The sequence below is a fragment of the Euwallacea fornicatus genome, unplaced genomic scaffold (genome assembly GCF_040115645.1).
Source record: "Euwallacea fornicatus isolate EFF26 unplaced genomic scaffold, ASM4011564v1 scaffold_105, whole genome shotgun sequence".
NCBI lineage: Eukaryota > Metazoa > Arthropoda > Insecta > Coleoptera > Curculionidae > Euwallacea > Euwallacea fornicatus.
In genome coordinates this window covers 100,455-107,949 of record NW_027096073.1, presented here as the reverse complement: position 1 = coordinate 107,949, position 7,495 = coordinate 100,455, and the positions used below count along the sequence as shown (strand labels likewise).

Genomic DNA, 7,495 nt, shown 5'->3' with positions numbered 1-7,495 from the left:
AGTTTTTCAGAAGCGATGCTTGTCTTCTGCCTGGTTGCGTTTCTTCAGAAGCGATGCTTGTCTTCTCTCCTTTTCACGGGACAATCTTGATTCTTAGGATCACCGAATTAACCGTTGAAACGGAACTTTACGCGATTTTTGTCGTAATATCGTTTCGATGAATCCTACCGACTGCGCCAGTTAGGTTTTCGTCCAGGAAAGGGAGATTTTTAAAAAAACGCGAAGCACAATGCACAAGACTACTCTATTCTACGTTTTTAACATAAGAAGCCCTCCTATCTAGCTATTGTAACAATTTATATAGATAGGTTGCTGTCTCTGCACATTTAAAGGAAATACTTGGTTTGCTGTTTCATGGGAAAGGATCCCTATTACAGGTTCCCATCACTCGTTATCATAGAGGATGTACATGTAACTTGCACATTGACATCTATTATCAACTTTTCCTCTTATTCAATTTCTCATTAATTATGAATTTTGAAGAAAAGAAACTAGTTTTAAAGCAATACTGGGCAGGTAATTCCTTTATGCATATTAGAGACACCTTCTCAGCGCTTTTTCCTGACCGCCCAATACCAGCACTAAGCTCTCTCCAAGGTTTGGTTGCTCGATTCGATGAAACTGGGAGTATCAATTCGATGTGTTCTTGTGAACGTAAACGTCGACGTAAAGCTGCTACTCGTCCTGATGAAAACATAGCAAAACTTGTTGTTGCTACTGTAAGTAACGACCCTTTCAAAAGTGTTAGGCAAATCAGCCAAGAAACTGGTGTTGCAAAATCCACTGTACACTATCATTTATGTAAAGAGGGTTACATATCTTTTAAAAAGAGAGTGCACCAAAAACTTTTGCCTGAAGACTTTTTCCATCGTATGGAGCTCTGTGAATTCATCACAGGAAGGCTTATAGTTAGTCCACGATTTGTTAAGAAGATTTGTTTCAGTGACGAATGTTCATTTGGATTGACAGGCAACTCCAATCGTCAAAATGACAGGATTTGGTCATTAGAAAATCCTCATATTGTCAACGATAATCGCGCCCAATGGCGAGCAACAGTAAATGTCTGGATTGGGGTTTTGGGGCGAAACTTGTTGGGACCATTCTTCATCAATGGCAGTTTAAATGCCAACAAGTACAATGAGATGCTCCGCACTGACATTTTGCCTGCAATTCAAGCAGTGGAACCAATCGAAAGAACCTTTTACATGCAGGATGGGGCCCCCAGTCACACAGCTATGCAGACACGGTTATTTTTGAACCAGACATTTCCAGACAGATGGATTGGGAAATTTGGACCAATTAGCTGGCCTCTACGGTCCCCTGACTTAAATCCCTGCGATTATTTTATCTGGGGATTTATCCATGACCGTCTTTATGCAAGGAATAGATGTAAATGTCAATGATTTGAGGTTGGGCATAGAGCAAATATGCCAACAAATCAGTGTTGTGATGCTAGACAACACATGCCGCAACTTTCAGGATCGGTTGGCATATTGTACAGCTGCAGAAAGTGGTCTTTTTGAGCAATTTCTGTAAATATTTTTCATACAATGTTTGATTATAGTTTTTTAGCTTTTTCCCTTACCTGTTTGGTTGAGCTTTAATATGTAGGTAGTTGTTTAATTTATTTGTTTTCATTTCTTTTCTTGTTGCATTTAAATAAAGGTTCTTTTTAGGACCACCAATCCGTGTTTTTTCCTCATCCCTCCCAATCCTATTTCAAAAAAATGATCCTTTATTCATCAACATAAATATTGCTTCCACTTCCACCACTCACCACACTTCACTACCACTGTAGGTCAGTCACCAGGCCTAATTACTGCTTGAAACAGCAAAACAATATAAAAATTTTATAAATCTAGTAGAACCTAGTTCGTAATTTTAATCATGGCATTTGAGGTTTACTAAATGAGATAAAAGGTTAGGTTATGTCTTTGTGTTATCATTATGGGGTAATAAGAAACTTGCGTATTTACCGTAGGGACATCAAAGCAGACCACATAATAATTATCCTCAGGTTTTCCATTGATTTTTCCCTGAATTAATTCTTAAATAAGTTAGAAATCAGCAAAAAGGGAAAATTAATTTGAAATGGGGTGTTTACGCTTACGTTGTTGGCGACATTGTGTTTTGACATTAATTCTGACCAATCATGGCGCCGAACGGTTACGCGGGACATTCAAATTTTTGAATTTTGGAGACGTTTTGAGCCAAAACGGCTGTAACTAGAAGACTGAAAAAAATACTGAAAGATAGCCGGTCTTGCATACTATGACCTCCATATAAAAATTTTTCAATTGGATAATCCGTACAGGCGCAAAAAAATATAAACCAATTTCCCATGTTAATCTCCTATATTCAATGTTAGCTTGGACACCCTGTATATATTTTATTATAAATCCATATAAATCCTCCCTTGTTAAGTGTGAGAAAATAGGGTTCGCATATTTTCGAGCTGTGGGACTTGTAGGGCCATTTTTACATTGTGTGGATTTCTTCTTATAGTAATAATAAGCAAGTAGCGCTAAAATACCAAACACAACGAGGATAACAATAAGAGAACTTATAGATAAGCTGATGGTAATGGTATCGAATTCCTTGAGATGTTGTACGGTTAGTTTTTGAGCCTGATTTAGATCAGTGTGAATATTTTCTAGATCAAGGTTGTGCAATTGTAGGGGATTGAATCTTGCTTTTAAATCATCTTTGATATTTACTGGGGGTAACTTTAAGCGTAAATTAATTGTGTCAGGCTTTTGAGTTTCGAAAAGTTTATCTATTTTTGTGGAGCATTCTAAGGGAATATGATCAAGGAGACTTCATTAATGGTTTCGACAGTATGTTGATTAGGGCATTGGAATTCCACAATTGCTCGAGGGGTTGGAACTATTATGAGGGAGTTATCTGATAATTTAAGAAGTGGCGTTTTGGTATAAGTAATTGGGATCATGGGACAATGGTTGGTGAGATTAAGGGTATCCATGATACATTGTTCATGAGTTTGAAGTAGATTTTCGTCGCATAGGACTATGCGATCTGTCTTGGGGCAGTTTTCTTTAAGGTTGAATGATTTGGTTTCCGATTTCAGTAAAATGGGGTTGGTTATGGTCATTACGTAGTTGTGAAGGAGAATTGAATAGTCTGTAGAGGGTATACGGTTTTCCCGAGATTAAAGGAATGCGTATGTGGAATATCACGAGGTCTTTGTGGATGGTGACTGTAGCGTGAGCTACTTCATAATAGCTAAGTGTATTGCTGAAAGGGATTCTGCGTTTGGGTTTTAGGTGATTTAGGATTGACTGTAGTTCGTTGTATTTTAGTATGCTATGATGTAGGGTATTGATTTTGGTAAAGTCGATTGCTGTTTGAATATTGCTGCTAATATTGTCGATAATATGAATGTTGTTGTCCAGGTTGTCTAGTAAGAGTGTAAAATAAATAGCTTCTGACGTGGATTGTTCTAATTGCGTAAGGTCATGGATTCGCGTTTGCGACTGTTGTTGGTTTCCTTTGATAACGTTTAGCTGATAGTCGACGTCTACGGTTAATTTTTTTACCATTGTCTGGGTCATGGAAATGTCTTGCCGTAAAATTTCTTGATTTTTCTGTAGGATTTCGATATAGTTATCATAGCGTTTGCCATCATCCGCATCTAGGGTTCCGAATAGATACTTGTGGGCATTACCGACTATGTCGATTAGACCTCTTTTGGTTCTTTTAAGGGATATCGAGTAATGTTTCACGAATGATTTAACGGTGTTTATTCGTACGAACGGGTCGTTGAGCCTTGCCCTTAAGAGAGTGCTGTGTGTTGCATTAAAGGTACTCAGCGTAAAATTTAGCTTAATGAGCGTTTGTTCCGTTGACCTTAAGCAGTTACGTATGTTTGTCAGGTTAATGTGGTAGTAGTCGTGGTGTAGGTCGTCTATGATGTAACTGGGTCTTTCTTCTACCGGTACTACAGGGTTGAAAATTTTCTCAATCTTATACTGGGCACTAACTAGGAGCTGCAGAAGTGCTAGGACGAGGTTCATCTTTTCTCGTAGTTTTCTAAAATTTTGGTTTATTTTTAATGTCTTGGATGTCTTAGGTTACGAAATGTTGTTAATCGGTATTTGGGTTGTAGTTTGACGGGGGTAGCCATCAGTTGTTTGGTAGCTTCTGGGATTTCTGGTTTGTTTCGTCGTTCTTTCTTAAGTTTCCCGAGGACTTGTGCTTTATTGACATTAATTTTCTTGTTAATTGTTTCATTCAGTTCTTTGAAGATTTTAGATAATTCATGTACGTAATCAGTTTGAATCTGGTTAAGGCTTTTTTCGAAGTTGAGCTGGTAGTCTAGATTTCCTTTTATAATTTGAAATGGGGTAAAATAATGAGATGAATGTATATTATTGTTGTAGTTTAGAATGGCAAGATTCACAAGGTCTGGTATGAGTTTTGAACGGTGACTATCTTTGAGGGCGACGAGGCTTTCTTTTAGAGTAAAGTGAAACCTCTCGATGGGCGAGTTTGAGTTGGGATTATATGACGTCGTATAGTGTAATTCAATTTGGTACGTTTTGCATAATTCCTAGATTAGGTGATTTTTAAAGGTTCTCGCTTTGTCTGTTGTTGTTTTCGAAGGGGTGCCGTGGTGTGAAAAGAATTTTATTAAATTTAAACAGACTTTTACTGTTGTTTCGTTGACAGGATAAGCGACTGCGAATTTTGAGAAATTATAATGGTTAAGTATTTTTGATGCCTGACAGAGTATGTATCCATATACAGATGTTCAAAGGGTTTGTTTTCTGTGGGGGTTGGTTTGAATATTACTTTATGTGGATGACGGTCGTACTTCGACTTCTGACAGGTTTCACAGGAACTTATGAAATTTATGACGTCTCTTTAAAGGCTAGGCTAATAATAGAATTGCTTAATGTTTTTTATGTTTTCCGTAATTCCTCTATGTGGGGTTTTCGTGGTGTGATATCGCTCCATTATTTCGCGTTGGTCGTCGGAATCGGAAACCTCTTCTAATAAGGTAATGAAATGACTAGATTATAAGCGTTATTCTTGAAGGTTCCTTGGAATACTCGAACTACTAATGGTTCTAGTTCCTTTTTTGGGAAATAAAGACAATAAGTATCGGGTGGAAGTTGTTCGATCAGAATTTTTTGAATGTCCTCTGTTATTGGTGTTTCACTGATGAATATCGTTGTTCGTTTTTTTGTGTCAAGTAACATCTGTGTGATTTTATATGGTTTTTCCTTAGTGGCCCATTTAAAGACTAGTTGATTTTTGAAGCTGTTAACGCTTTTGTTGACATATGGGGCACCTATAATTGGATTCTCCTGGGATGTGTGTACCGTTTCCGTGTGTATAGTGTTTTCCTTTAAATTTGTTATGATTGATTTATCACCGTGGTTGGTGTCTTCTGCTGTAATGGTACTTGACCCAGTGGTTTTTATGTCTGGTTGAGTTAGGTTTTTTCTTGGAGGTTGAATCTGTACGTCCGATATAATTTTGATTTTTGGATGGGGGAGTTGGTGTTGTCTTTTTGGGATTTTCGAACAAGTTTTCCTGTGTTTCAAAGAAGTGCTTAATACGATCGTGCCATAGGTATTGGTCTTCATTGTTTTTTTTTCTTCAGCTGTGGCGGACACGTGTGTCAAAGGGGCCTTTACTTCGACGGGGTTTAATTCTCTAGGTGGTCTAAAGAGTACATCGGTGTTGGAATTTTTTATTCCTTTTTTATACTGAACGGTATACTCAAATTTCTGTAGTTTTAATTTCCATCTTAACAATTTTGAGTTGGGCTCCTTGATGGAGAATAACCATTGCAACGGTTTGTGGTCGGTAACTACTTTAAATTTTCGTCCGAATAAATAGGGTCGAAAATATTTAGTAGTCCAAACAATGGCAAGAAGTTCCTTTTCTATCGTCGAATAGTTACATTCGGCTGTGTTTAGGGTTCTGCTTGCATAGGAGATGGGCAGGTTTTGACCTACGGTCCCTTGGGATAGTATCGCGCCAATTGCGTAATCAGAAACATCATTCGTTAGTATGAAAGGTTTGGTAAAATCAGGGTATTGCAAGATTGGGTCATTTGTATGAAGTGTTTTAGAGAGGTCGAATGCGTTCATGAATTGCTGGTCGCGTACGATTTTGGTGTTTTTCTTCAGGCACTAAGTTAAAGGCTTTGTGATTTTGGCGAAATTGTTAATAAATTTTCTGTAGTATCCTACTAGTTCGAGAAATGCCTTTATTTCCTTTGGTGTTTTAGGGGTCCTGAAGTTTTTCACGGCATCTATTTTCTTTGGGTTTTGGTTTGATGCCTTCTGGTGTGACGACGTGTCCTAGGAATTCTACATTCTTTTTGAGGAATTTTGACTTATCTCGCTGAATTTTCATGTTGCAAGAATCTAAACGGTCCAAAATTGCTTTTAGGAAGTTCAAATGTTCCTGGAGGCTTGTTGAATATACGGTGATGTCGTCTATATAGACGAGGCATATCTTTTTTTGCAGTCCCCTCAACACATTATCCATGGCACGTTGGAATGTGGAGGGTGCGTTTTTGAGCCCGAACGGCATTCGAGTGTACTCGAAATGACCGTGCTCTACGTTAAAAGCTGTTTTCTCAATACTCTTCAGATCCTTCTTGATCTGATGGAATCCGCTAGCTAAGTCCAAGGTGGTGAAGTACTGACAACGGCCTAACTTGTCTAGGATATCCTTGATATTGGGCAAGGGGTACCGGTCGTCTATCGTTTTGTCATTCAACTTGCGGTAATCAATAACGATCCTCCATTTTCGCTGTCTTGATGCATCCAATTTCTTTGGGACTATCCTGACAGGGGAGCCCCAAGGGGGGCTTAATGGCTAGATAATTCCATTTGTCAGCATTTGCTCAATCTGCCTGTTGATCTGTTCCTTGCGGACGTAGGGATATCGGTAATTTTTCGTATGAACTGGGACTTCGTCAGAGGTTTTTATGATGTGTTTCACCTGGTTTGAGAAGGTCAGGGGTTCTCCTGGTTTTTATAAGACCTGTACGTAGGCCTGGAGTAATTTAAAGAGTTGTGTTCGTTCCTCTGAATTTAGATGATCATGTATTAAGGGTTTTAGGTCTGTATGAACGGGGTTGAATATTTTTTTTCTCAGTGTTTGTTGGGTTATGAGGATAAAAGAAAACACACTAATTCTTAATGATTTTCTATTTTCTGATATGCGCGGTCCGATAAAGTTTAAGAGTGTCTTATTATATCAGGACGTAGAAAAGGAATGAATAGAATAATTAAGCATCGCTCTAAAAACACATACGTCGAACCTGTGTGTTTACATATCATCCCAAAAAGTCTAGACCAAACACATCTATCGAATAGTTTATGTGTCTGATGGAAGTCATACCTTCATTAATTTTGCCTTATGAAAGAAAGCATTATCCAACAGTGTTGTTGTTAAATTTTAGTATTTCAAAGTTATTAATCTCGATTGCTTCCAAAAGTGTATTTGCTCT

General features: G+C 38.0%; 1 long non-coding RNA gene across 2 annotated transcripts; it reads right to left on the bottom strand.

The window, feature by feature from the left end:
• Nucleotides 1-400: 400 nt before the first annotated feature.
• LOC136350078 (uncharacterized) lies at nt 401-2,146 on the bottom strand. Of its 2 annotated transcripts, XR_010734057.1 has the most exons (4): nt 1,977-2,146; nt 1,778-1,904; nt 1,586-1,714; nt 401-1,530 (listed from the first exon to the last, which is right to left on the bottom strand). It is a non-coding gene; the product is annotated as an uncharacterized lncRNA (long non-coding RNA). The 2 variants fall into 2 exon arrangements; XR_010734056.1 differs by having other exon boundaries at nt 1,778-2,134.
• Nucleotides 2,147-7,495: the final 5,349 nt, after the last annotated feature.